Here is a 13,392-nt window from a genome sequence, read left to right on the forward strand (position 1 = left end):
TTTCAACCTTCTCTAACGTTGGAGAACTTTGCTCTCCTGTCATGTTCACATCATTTGTCTTACAGTTTATGAGCTTCTGAGTAAGAGCTTTTGGTAAAGATTTAAAGGGAGCGGTGTTTGCTTCACCAGGGAGCTTTCATTTTGGGTATCTCACTCTCTTCCAACAGAAAGTTATTGCAAGCCACCTCCAACTTTGAAATTCCAAGAGTGCTATTTTTTTGACTTAATTTTTAAATGTCAGTTCTCTATTCTTAGAACAGCGTCCTGTATGCAGTTCTTTTTTTCTTTGTTGCTGTCCATTGCATTTCTCCCCCACCTCCACCCACCCCACCCCCCCCCCCCCCCCCGCAAAAGACACTCAGTTGCAAATTTAAGCTTATCTTCTAACCATGCATTTACCTTTATTTTGCTTTTTTTAGTCTGTAAATTTTAGCCTAGAGAAGTTCTTCAGGATCTCTAAACACTTAAGCAAAAGGTAAACTCCCTTGAGACTGAAGGGGAAATTTCAGAAAATGATTTCTACATGTATGGATCCTTGATAATTAATAGACCTGCACAGTTTCCTTGAAACCAAGTGTTTAATAAGGAATTTCAAATAATTATTCTAAAACAGGGAGGATTTTAAATACTTCAGGCCAGCTAAGATAAAGAACTAGCAATAATTCTTATGTCAGTAGAACTTCATGTATATTTCTTAATTGAAGGACAGAAAAAATACACATACATTCACATCCATATTCAGAGCCTGAAGGAGAACAGAGTGGCTTTGCCAGTGGAAGGGTTGGGGATCTGAGTGAGAGAGAGGGAAGGAGTCAAGCAGAAATGCCAGGCAGACATTCGGCGCCAGAAGCATCCACTTAGTTTCTACAAACAGGGCCTCTGGTGTTTCATCTGGGCTTGTTCTGATGAGAATGTTATCTTTTGTGTCTGGATAATTCTTCAACTTCCTCAAGTACATAGAAAGATATTCTGGGTCACTTCACATGTGTTAAGGTCTATTTTTATTCTCTCACTAAAGTTCTAATTATGACATAGATTTCCGAACTCTCACTGCTTTCTTAGTCCATTTCTTTCAGCCTTTGAACATATGAGTTTGCCAAGGCCATTCTCCCCTAACAACATGTCGTGGACTTACATTAAGAAAACGGCCCTATCAGTGTCTAGCTTGTTAACCCATTAATTGGGTCTACATTGAGTCTATAAAATATCGTTCCAGTTACTGTTCTGGAACTTGCAGGTATTTGTATAAAACACCTGTCAGCAGGGTTTTTTTTCCCTATCAAAATCATTCCTTTGAATTGCTGTATAAGACATGCTCTGTAGGGCTTCCCTGGTGGCGCAGCGGTTGAGAGTCCGCCTGCCGATGCAGGGGACTTGGGTTCGTGCCCCGGTCCGGGAAGATCCCACATGCCGCGGAGCGGCTGGGCCCGTGAGCCATGGCTGCTGAGCCTGCGCGTCCAGAGCCTGTGCTCCGCAACGGGAGAGGCCACAACAGTGAGAGGCCCGCGTACCGCAAAAAAAGACATGCTCTGTCGTATGACATTTGCTTCTCTAAATAGAAGTTGAGTGCTTAGTCCTTCACAGACTACAATCAGGATATGGTCAAGATGTTATATTCCTTAAAATACAGTTGGATTTATTCAGATGTGGTGTGTCCTTTGTTCATCTTTGTTACAATTATTCAGAAGAGATCAGTAAAACAAATAGGCTTTTTTTCTTAGTTCAAATTTGAGGGAAGAATTATATAACATTTTCCCCTAAAGAAATGTTACTGTTCATTTTGTGGCTTCCTCTTTGCTTTATGCCTTAGTTTCGCCTGTTTCTATATTTGTTCATTTAAAACCACAAGCGTGTTACTTCATTGAAGTCAGTTTGTCTGGGGATTTTCCTTGACTGACGTCTATAGACTTTCGATAAAAAGGAACTTTGCCAACTAAAATGGTTCTCACAGGTTAGGGCTCCCATATATCTGTCTTTTAGAAGGACACCTATATCTTTAAAAAGAAAAACGTCATCATTAGGTACCTTAACTGTCATTTCTTCATGGTATGAGACTAGGCAGTTCACTTTACTTTTCCAAGTTCCAGGAGCCACTTACCTCTCAGAAGTGTTATGAAGTAGTTAGAAAAAGCGTCTGGTAAAAAGTATTAAAAAGCCAACTATTATTGTCATTTGTCTGACCTTGGAGCTTCAAAAAAAAATAGGTGAAAGAACTATGTGATGTAGTAAGAAGTCCTTCAGTGCTCTTTATCACAGGAGTCAGTGATTGTTTAAAACACTTAACTTGCTCTAAGCAGTTTATACCAAGAATGGACTTAAATGTTATTCCTATTAGTCATACCTATGCTTTACCCGTTATGCTTATAAACGTCTAGGCTTTACGTTTTCTGTCTCATTTAAGAGACAGTACACTGCTAAAAATAATACCTATAGTTTAGGATAAATTTTTGGCCAGCCAGTTTTTTTATAAAAGGCAAGTATGTTATACTTGAACCTACTTCACAAATGCCTTTTTATACAGGAAAGGTCTTTCCCAACTGGAAGAAAAGTACCTGAAGTCAGAGATATGCAGCTGCTGGTCATTTTGATTGGAAGGTTCCAGTTGTTAGATTAATTTTATCTTTATAAAATCATGTAATTTCACGAAGAGTCTTACCACCTGAAAGTAAAGCCCCTGCACCTATACAGTGCAGAGTTTGGAAATAAAATTTCAGCTCGCCTATATATCGTAAATCTGTACTAATCCACAGTTACCATCAAAGATTAGAGTCACTAGGTTGACTTGCATACTTGTCACGCATTCTGGCCACATGTCCTGGAGAGTTTAAAAGATTTTATTTGTTGTCCCTAATGTGCAGTTGTGTTGTTTTTAATAATGATGGTAAGTGAGTTTGGTTCATGCACATTCCATGTTAATAATCATACTTTTGAAAGAAGCAATCCATGGATTCCAAAATTCAGGAGTCCAAACAAAAGAAAGCCCTGCTCCCGTGCAAAATCTCTACAGAAATAAAAGAAGTAAGAGTTCTGCACTTCAGGGTTGGCTTGCTGAACCAGCAAAGACATTTGGCTGTATGATTCCAAGATTGGAAGTGGTTTTCTTTTCTGTACTCTCTATTGTGTCCTCTTCGATAAATCTCTTACAGAAGTCTCTACCTCAGGCACTAAGTGTTAGATATGATTAGCATATTGATACCAAAAATCTTAGCTAGGACTTCCAACTTTTTAAGATAATTTAAATGTAAAATTCAACTGTTAACCAGCAATTTAATGTCATGTGATGTGCAGTTTGGATATTGTATGAACAGCTAAGGAGTTACCCATTCTAGTGCCAAAGATCACTCGTTGCTAATTTTGTTCTGTACAGTTGATGTAAAATTTTATGGTGGGGACAGACTCTGCTGAGGGCCTTGTCTCTAGGAAGATTTTTTGTCAGTTCCAGATGTTTTTGTCAGTTCCAAATACAGCTTAGAAGATTCATTCGTGGTCTGTGCATCTTTTTCCAAACGTGAAAACTCAACTGCCAGGAGATGTCATATTGAGGATTTTTACCCCATTCTTTGTGTCAGATAGTGCCCGAGAGCTTAATGGTTTACACAGAAAACCTGATATGAAAGTCTCTTCCCATACCTTCACCTGTAAGTTGATCTCAGTGGAAATACGTGAGCAGGAAATTTTCCAAGTAGAGGTTTGGGCTCAAAAGATGCCTTTTTTCATAGCTGGGTTAGAACTCCTCTGGAATGGCTGTGGCTAAAAGGATTTGGCGTGTTTGTGGCATCACAATCTGGGAGGCGTAGGTGGCCTTAAGGGTGGAGGCTAAGGTCTAAGCACAGAAACCGGGAACATACCCGCTCTCTGGCTCCCTTTGGTTCTTGAGGCCTGGAGAAGAGGAGTGCCTTCTGAGAAAGATGCTCCTCACAGACGTAGACCAGTCTTGGTGTGACTAATCCACTTTGTGAGAGTAGCGGATGTGGGAGAGGGCTGAGGAGAGGGTAGCATTTATTCCAACAATGCCCTCTGTTACCCCAGACACAGAATAGCTGACTGAGTGACAGAATAGGTCATGCGTCAAGCCCACCCTCAGCGGCACAGATTGTAAACTGGTCAGCTAACCATATTTGGTAATAAACTTGTGAGCTGTTTGAAAGCTGCTGGAGCTGTTAAGTCACTGCTAGTTTGGAAAGTGGATTCTTTAGCAGATTTGCCATCAGAACAGATATTAGTACCTGGAAAAGGTGTTGCATCAAAGTTAAAGTCTGTTTTCTTTGCTACATAGAGATTAAAACAATATTTCTAAGGTTTTAAGGGCTTATACCAATCTTAACATGTAATACTTTTAGCGTTTGCCTCCTTTAGTTATTTCGAGTTGGAAGCATGTTACACAGGGGCATAAAGGATAGGGGGGTCGAGGCGGAGCTGAGAACAGAATCCAGGTCTGCACAGTGATTGCGCAGTGGCTTAATCCAGCGTCCTATGTTCTTTTCCTAGCGAAGTGCAGAAGCAGATATGAGTGGGGCTCTCACTGTGGCAGGGGGTGGATCCAGCTGGCTGGACCGTCCTGTGTTTACAGCATTTTTTCCAAATGTGACCCTTGGACCACCTATGAAGAAGTAACAGGGAATTCCTATTAAGATGTTGGTTCCTTGGACCCATCTGAGGCCTATAATAAGAACTAATAAGTTCTCCAGGTGATTTTTAATCTTTTATTAAGGTGTAATTTACATGATGTAAAATTCACCCTTTTTAGTGTATAGTTACAAATGCATGCATTGAGCAACTACCACCGGAAGATACAGAATAGTGACATCACCCAAAAATTCTCTCTAGGTAATTCTTAGGTATACTGAGGTTTGAGAACCACTTAGGAAAAAAATGAAAACATGGAATGTGGGCCAGAATAAAAGTGAGAGGGGGATTGTTTTGAGCGATCTCTGTTCAAGGAGGTTTAAACCTGACGTAGCACATGAATGTCATCTCACGTGCCAGCTCAGACTGATGGCTGTCTGGAGTGGAGGACTGCAGGATGATTCAGACTCTCATCTGGAATCAGTGGGTTAGTCCGTAAGTGATTTGGGGGAGGGGCGGGGGCCGCTGGGAAGAATGCTGTCTCCAACTAGATGTTTAAACATAAGTGTTTTTTTATTGGAGTATAGTTGATTTAAAATGTGTTTCTGCTGTACAGCAAAGCGAATCAGTTATACGTTCACATATATCCACTCTTTTTTAGATTCTTTTCCCATATAGATCATTACAGAGTATTGAGAAGAGTTCCTTATGCTATACACTAGGTTCTTATTAGTTATCTATTTTATATATAGTAGCGTGTGTATGTCAATTCCAATCTCCCAATTTATCCCTCCCCCCCAAGCATAAATTTTCAAAACATCTTCCAATATGCACTCAGGACTTCTGGCTTATGACTATGACTAGACCAAGAACCATCCCACCTTGTATATGAACGAGTTTGGTGTCTTTACTTCGGAGTTTCTCCACCCTACATTCTATAACATCTTTGAGGAAATTAGAAATAGGAAGTGACTCAGGGTTGGAAAACAAAAGGAAAAAGATGATGACATGGTAACACGCATCCGCTGTCAGTTGGTTTTCTCTCCTGCCCTCTCAATCCTGAGGAAGTGGCACAGCACTTCCTTGCCCTGCCCTTGACATGCTATGCCTACTTTAAACGAGATTCAGGGATGGTGAAAGAAAACCTATGGAAGCCCACTGCTAGTGCCTCAAGGAAAAGCTGACCGGATTCCCTCTTTACCCTCGGCCAAACCTCCCACAAGTATCCTTGTCTGCTCTGCTCTGCGGGGCCATCACACAGGGTATGGGCTGGCTGACAGCCTTAAACTCCAGGCAAGGCAGAACCAAGCAACTGTTCATAACCGATTTCGGTGCATAGCCAGTGACCTGAATGGGACTTGACCATGGGGAAAAATGATACAGAACTAGATAGCTTTTTTCAATTTTATTTTTAGTTTGTACAGTCAGTCCCGTGAAAGTGAAATTTTATCTTTGCTCTGGAAACATTGAAAAACACTGACAGGGAGCTCCTTCAGCCTGGCCCATTTTCCTGAAAGCGTGTTGCAGCTGTGGCTTCTGCCCAGCAGGCAGAGACTGATGTTCGATCCTGCACCCAGGTGCTGTAGAGAGCAATGACAGGCCTCAACTGCTGACTGCAGAGGGGTCTGCACAGGATTTGGGCTCCGTAAGACACTTTTAATGCCAAAAGCCCTGGAAACAGCGCGAATTGTCAGTGGATTGCTTACTTCACATTCAAATGTGGAAATGATCACAGACAAAGGAGCTACAGCTTTGTTTTAAAATATAAATTTATTTATCGTTGGCTGCGTTGGGTCTTTGTTGCTGCACATGGGCTTTCTCTAGTTGCGGCGAGCGGGGGTTACGTTGTGGTGCGCGGGCTTCTCATTGCGGCGGCTTCTCTTGTGGAGCACGGGCTCTAGAGCGCAGGCTCAGTAGTTTTGGCGCACGGGCTTAGTTGCTCCGCGGCATGTGGGATCTTCCCGGACCAGGGCTCAAACCCGCGTCCCCTGCATTGGCAGGCGGATTCTTAACCACTGCGCCACCAGGGAAGCCTGAGCTACAGCTTTTGAACCAGTTGTGATTATAGACCAGCTTGTGATTATGGTGTTTAGTTCCAGTGGTCTGCTTTGGGGGGCTTGTTGACCCAGAAGACACATAGTGTGGGGTAGGAACTGCTTTTCCTTTATCTTAATCGACCCTAGGCAGTGAGCAGCTGCTCAAGCCAGCCCTTTGAGTTGTTGGCTATGATCCCGGGAAATAGCTAGAAGAGTAGGGACTTCCCTGGGTCCAGTGGTTAAGAATCCACCTTCCAGTGCAGGGGACATGCATTTGATCAGGGAACTAAGAGCCCACATGCCGCAGGGTAACTAAGCCCGTGTGCCACAACAACTGAGCCTGCGCTCTACAGCCCGCGAGCCACAGCTACTGAGCCCGTGTGCCACAACTACTGAAGCCCACGTGCCTAGAGCCCGTGGTCCACAGCAAGAGAAGCCACCGCAATGAGAAGCCCACGCACCACAACGAAGAGTAGCCCCCGCTCGCTGCAACTGGAGAAAAGCCCGCGCATAGCAACAAAGACCCGACGCAGCCAAAAATAAATAAATACATACATTTATGTATTTTTTAAAAAGTAATATACATGCACATGTCTTAAAAATTCAAAGTACCGGGGCTTCCCTGATGGCTCAGTGGTTGAGAGTCCGCCTGCCAATGCAAGGGACACGGGTTCGTGCCCCGGTCCGGGAGGATCCCACGTGCCGCGGAATGGCTGGGCCCATGAGCCATGGCCGCTGGGCCTGCGCGTCCGGAGCCTGTGCTCCGCAGCAGGAGAGGCCACAACAGTGAGGCCCGCGTACCGCAAAAGAAAACAAAAACAAACAAACAAAAATTCAATGTACCAAAATGTGTTAAGTGGGTGAAGAGTAAATATCCCTTTCCCAATAGTTTTTCTCCCCAAATGTAAATGCTGGTCTGTTTTTGTGAGTTCTACACAGGTTTTTCCTGTGCGTATATCAGTCTACGTATGAGGTGTCATCCTATAGACACCTCCATGTCTTATTTTTTCACTTCCTACATCTTGGAGCACTTTTCACACCAGCGTTTGTAGACCTGCTTTGCTGGATGCCTTCAGTTTTATACTTTATACTCCTAGCAACCCTCAACACCATGTTCTCAAGAGAACAGGAGAGAGAGCTTCCCAGAAGTGAATTTGCAAGCGCTTACCAAAAGCGAAGACCATGCAGGTGCTTGATGGGGGGTCTTCAGCTGTCTCTCCGAGCGTAATTTCGTAATTTCTAGTGTCTTCGTATAATACATCCTCTGAACGAGGATTGACATGTAGTTTTGGCTCTTTCCTAAAAACTGTTATTAAATTTAGCCCCCAAAACTTTCTCAGATTTAACATCTACAGAGTTAGGCCAAATCATGGTAAGATGAAGGCCGGTAAATACGCATTTCTGATGTGGTCTGATCAGAGCACAGGTACTGCTTCTGTAGAAGTGAGGCTTCCTCATCAAGGATGGTAATGGGCCCACTGCTCTGGCTCGACTGGTCGTGACACACTGGCGTATTCTCTGTTTCTGGGCAACGTGCTTTAGGAGGAACATGGGTAGGTTGGGGCATGTCCAGAGGAGAATAACAGGACAGGGCAAGACCTGGGTCCCTGGCCCGTGAAGGGCACTTAAGGAATCCGAAAGGATCTTTAGCTTGAGGGAGAGAAGACTTGCACTGGGGAAGTAGGAGCAGTCCTCGCAGTTAAAGGACTCGCCTAGGAATTCCGTGGTAGTCCAGTGGTTAGGACTCCGGGATTTCACCGCAGGGGACACCGGATCGATCCCTGGTCAGGGAACTAAGATCTCGCATGCAGCGGGACGAAAAAAAAAAAAAAGGACAGTCCTAGGAAGATAAGAGGACACTAGTAAGGAGGAATCGGAGGGAGGCAGAATGTGGTTACAATTTAAGTTTTCTGATAAAGAATCTCTAGGGTTTTGAGGTGGTGTGTTTCCCATCATTGTAATTCACACGAAGGCTAAACTGGGGGGTTTGCAGCAGGAATCAAGCGGGAAGCTGGACAGATACTTTCTCGAGTCCCTCTCATTTCCTGATTCTGCAGTTCTGTCTGAATAAACAAGATTTTAGTCTCCATCCCCCTTTCAACAACACTGATTATTAGGATTTTTTTCTTTTATTCTTTCCCCTGAAGCTCCTGGAGGGGCTGGCCAAGTGTTTTAGTAAGTAAACACTATAAATCTTTGAAGTTTATGAATTACTCAGAAAAGGGAAGAACCCATGGAGATCCTCTGAAGCTAGTGGCCAGCTCTTGTGTTGGAGCAGCAGGCCTGTTCTACCGCATAGCTCCACCGTCTCCGCTCTGGGCCACGGCGACTGCACAGGGTGTCATGTATTAGCGTCCTCCCCAGCAAGGATGTTAGGTAGCCCCACATAAGAAAAAACTCTGCAGAAGTTGCAAAAAGACAGAAAACGAGACTCCCTGAGTGCCTTTACAGAGTTGTAGAAAATAGGAGCTTTACATCAAAGTTAACAGGGTCAGATGAACGTTACAAGCAACATAGTGGGTTCAAGGGGGCGTGTCCTCTAAGGCTGGGTTTCCTTATCTGTCAAGTGGGGCTAAAATAGACCTGCATTTGGTGAGTGTATCACCTGAGATGCTGCGCCAGTGCCCGGCCCACTGTAAGCCCTTACTAACTAGGGGCTGTGAGTTCTAAGGCTTCATACATGAGGGTACTTGGTGGGACGAATGGTGTTTCCACCAATAAACCTGGAAAGGCTCAGAGGAAATATGGTTGAGGGAGAGGGTGTGGGATTGGGAATATAATCCCAATTCTTTTTTACAGTAACAAGTCAGATATTCTTTCTGCTGTGCATTGGGAAAGAAATTTCCACAGTGAACACCTGTTGTGGGGTATGTCTCAAATGAAACTGTTTTGCTCTCACACCCCATAGATCATTCACAATCCAGATTAAACCCCAGTTCAACACAACAGGGGCTTCGCTGGTGGGCCAGTGGTTAAGAATCCACTGTGTGGCCGAGAAAAACAAACAAAAAAACAAAAAAGCAGGACAGTTGTGAGCCAGTCTGGATTTTCAGGTCCAGTTGTACGTTTCCTATTGTTTTCCCTAGCCCAGTGCACAGCCATCCAATCCAGTCCAGTTTAGTCTTTGGAGGCACTGCCTTTTTTTACTTGACAAACACTAAGCACCGTGAATATTGCAGGCATCACATTACATGCTGGGAATATGATACTGTGAAAGGCAGGCTCTGCCCACCCGTCACGGAGCTGATGCTGTCTGGAGGGGTGGGAAGCATGCGTGGACAGGCTAGTGTGATGGAGTGTGCTGAGTGCTCTGATCTAGGAAGGAGAACAAGTGTTCCAAGAACATGTGGGGGAGACACCCAACCCAGGTGTCTTTCTGGAGCAAGCCACGTCCATTGAGACCTAAATGATGAATAGGAGTTAGCTGGAGAAAATGAGGGTCAGTCACGTCATAAATGGGGAGAAGGTCCTGAAAAACTTCAAGAGACTGAAAGAGATTCCCAAGGTTGTAGTCTAGGGGGAAGGTGGACTTGAAGTGAGCTGGAAAGGCAGGTAGGGAACAGGAAGGTGAGCCAGAGCTCCGCGTTGAGGAATGACTGGAGAGGACGTGGCTGGAGGAGTGGAGCTGGCCGTTGCCAGGGTCCGGATGATGGGATAGAGAAGGAGATGGATTTGGAGTTGACAACCTCCAGTGTTTGCTCCAAGGACTGGATGATTTTTTTTTTTTTTTTTTTCGCGGTACGTGGGCCTCTCACTGTTGTGGCCTCTCCCGTTGCGGAGCACAGACTCCGGACGCGCAGGCTCAGCGGCCATGGCTCACGGGCCCAGCCGCTCCGCGGCACGTGGGATCTTCCCGGACCGGGGCACGAACCCATGTCCCCTGCATCTGCAGGCGGACTCTCAACCACTGCGCCACCAGGGAAGCCCTGGATGATTGATGAGGAAATGTGATGGTAGGAGCAGCCAATTCTATCAAGAAGTGTGGCTGTGGTGCCACAACTACTGAAGCCCTCGCGCCTAGAGCCCACGCTCCACAACAAGAGAAGCCACTGCAATGAGAAGCCTGCGCACCGCAACAAGCCCGCGTGCAGCAATGAAGACCCAACACAGCCAAAAATAAATAAACAAATACATAAATTTATTAAAAAAAAAAAAGAAGTGTGGCTGTGAAGATTCAGGGCTGGTAGCCAGGGGTGTTCTGGTGGTGGTGGTTTTGTTTTTAAAGATGGAAAGGTCTTGAGTTTGCAAAGAAGTAGAAGATATCAGGGGAGAGGATTAGTAAATGACAGAATGGGGACTTCCCTGGTGGTCCAGTGGGTAGGGCTCTGCGCTCCCAGTGCAGGGGGCCCAGGTTCGATCCCTGGTCGGAGAACTAGATCCAACATGCATGCCGCAACTAAGAGTTCACGTGCTGCAACGAAGATCCCACGTGCCGCAACTAAGATAAATAAATAAATAAGTAAAACTTAAAAAAAAAAAATTAATGGCAGAATGATGTCCTGAGAAGGTAGGGGGGGTTGCGGTTCAAGCTAAAGAGGGATTGACCTTTGGGAGGAAGGACTCAAGAGCACTGGTAAGAATGCAAGTGGGACCCCGGCAGGGCTTAAGAGTGGGGTTTCAGTTTGAGTGTGAAGTAGGAGGCGAGTGGTTATCTGGGTGAGAAGGGGTGGGATGGGGTGAGTTTGTCGGGAGCAAAGGAGGTGGGATTAAATGACGGGGAGAGGAAAGCATCGACCAGGCAAATGCAGGTGTGCCTGTGCCGCTGCTGTGAGCACCCAGCTGAGGTGGGAGACTACTGTGTTTTTTTTGGTTTTGGTTTTTTTAATTTTACCTATTTCTTTAATTGAAGTAGAGTTGATTTACAATGTTGTGTTATTTTCTGCTGTACAGCAAAGTGATTCAATTATACATATATGTATTCTTTTTTTATTCTTTTCCATTATGGTTTATCAGAGGATACTGAATATAGTTCTGTGTGCTATACAGGAGGACCTTATTGTTTATCCATTCCATACATAATAGCTTATGTCTGCTAACCCCAATCTCCCACCCCATCGCTTCCCCAATCCCCTCCCCCTTGGCAACCACAAGTCTGTTCTCTATGTCCGTGAGTCTGTTTCTGTTTCGTACATAGGTTCATTTGTGTCATATTTTAGATTTCACATATAAGTGATGTCATATGGTATTTGTCTTTCTCTTTCTGACTTGCTTCACTTAGTATGATGATCTCTAGTTGCATCCATGTTGCTGCAAATGGCATTATTTTATTCTTTTTTATGGCTGAGTAGTATTCCCTTGTATATAAGGACCACATCTTCTTTATCCATTCATCTGTCGATGGACATTTAGGTTGTTTTGAGACTACGGTTTTGTAATGATGTCAACCTGGGCAAGCCTGAGAGTCTCTCTCCCCCTAAGATCAGCCCTGCTTCCCACCACCCTACCCCTGTGCCCTCAACCACACCTCAACCTGGGAATGAACCCCAGAGAACTGACAATCATCTCATGACAAAACAGAGTTTTCTGGGACAAACTTCATACGGTCTGTCCTCAGTGGAGACGCTGGAACACGTTCCTGCAGTGGCCTCTGGGGTGATGGAGGCCCCGTACTTTCAGCAGCTGCCGAGATCAGGCTTAACCTGGAGGAAGTTACAGGGGTCAGGCTGAAGAAAGGCAGAGCATGAGTTTATTTTTAAACCCAAGTGGGCACTCCAGCTGCCAGGGAGGAGCAGACAGCTCTTGGGGAGAATAGAGGTTGGCAGTTGGTCAGACACTTGTCAGGAAGCATGTAGGCTGCCAAGTGGGCAGGGGTTCAGGTGGCTGAAGGCCAGGACAGTCCCAGAGGGGCCGGGGTGGGGATCTGCAGGGAGCAGCAGGTAACACTTCGGAGCCCAAGACGGCAGTGGGGGCGCGAGGCCTGAGCCCAGTGGTCTGGGCTGCCCTGGGGCCGTGAGTGTACTGAACACGGCTGGCGTCACTTCCCGGGGGGGTGGGTCAGGCTGGGTCTCAATTCGTGGTCAGACGGACCACGTGAAGAGCTCTTTGCAAGAGCAAAGGGCAGTCCAGCATCAGGGATGCTCTGTTGGCATTCTGGGGGACCAAGTGTGCCTCATCTCCTTACAGCTGAGCTGGAAGGCAGCACTGCGCGGGGGATGGGATCCGGGGCTTCACAGCCTCATCAAGTTCAGGAAGTACGGAGACACTTCTCCCAGGTTCAGGCGACAGCAAGTCCTCCTGAGGACTCCTGCCCCAAGGGCTGTCGCCGCACCTTTCAGGAACTGTCACCACGGGTGGCGTCCAGGTCGTAAGGTCATAAAAGAACAGTGATAGTTTGAACCACAGCACCGATCGACGTTTATTTCCCACCTTGCTTTCAGCACCAGGAGGCCTGAAGAGCCACTGTGAATGTGGAGCTAAGGTTGGGGTGCGGAGGGTTCCGGGGTTGGCAGGAGCTCCTGGGGGTCTGCGTGAGCCTGGGGTGCAGAGATCTCACTCCCTTAAATGTATCTGTAGCATCTTAAGAAATGAGAATTAATCTCCATCTTCAAAGGCCAAATGTTGAAGCTGAAGCCATTACTGAGAGCCCTTGAAGTCCTTTCGGCAAGAAGAGTCGTCATCGGTCGTCACTGACCTTCTGCAGTGGGGGAGTCTGGGGGTAGAGGTTGCAGATGTGCTGGGGGATTGAGATGCCGGAACAGGGTGGGGACCAGGAATTTAGGCCAGCACTGCCCCGTGGAGGTGGTCCTGCACGTGGAGGTGGTCCGAGGAATCCTGCCCTTCCGGCAGCTTC

This window comes from Delphinus delphis, chromosome 19 (genome assembly GCF_949987515.2).
Source record: "Delphinus delphis chromosome 19, mDelDel1.2, whole genome shotgun sequence".
Taxonomy (NCBI): domain Eukaryota; kingdom Metazoa; phylum Chordata; class Mammalia; order Artiodactyla; family Delphinidae; genus Delphinus; species Delphinus delphis.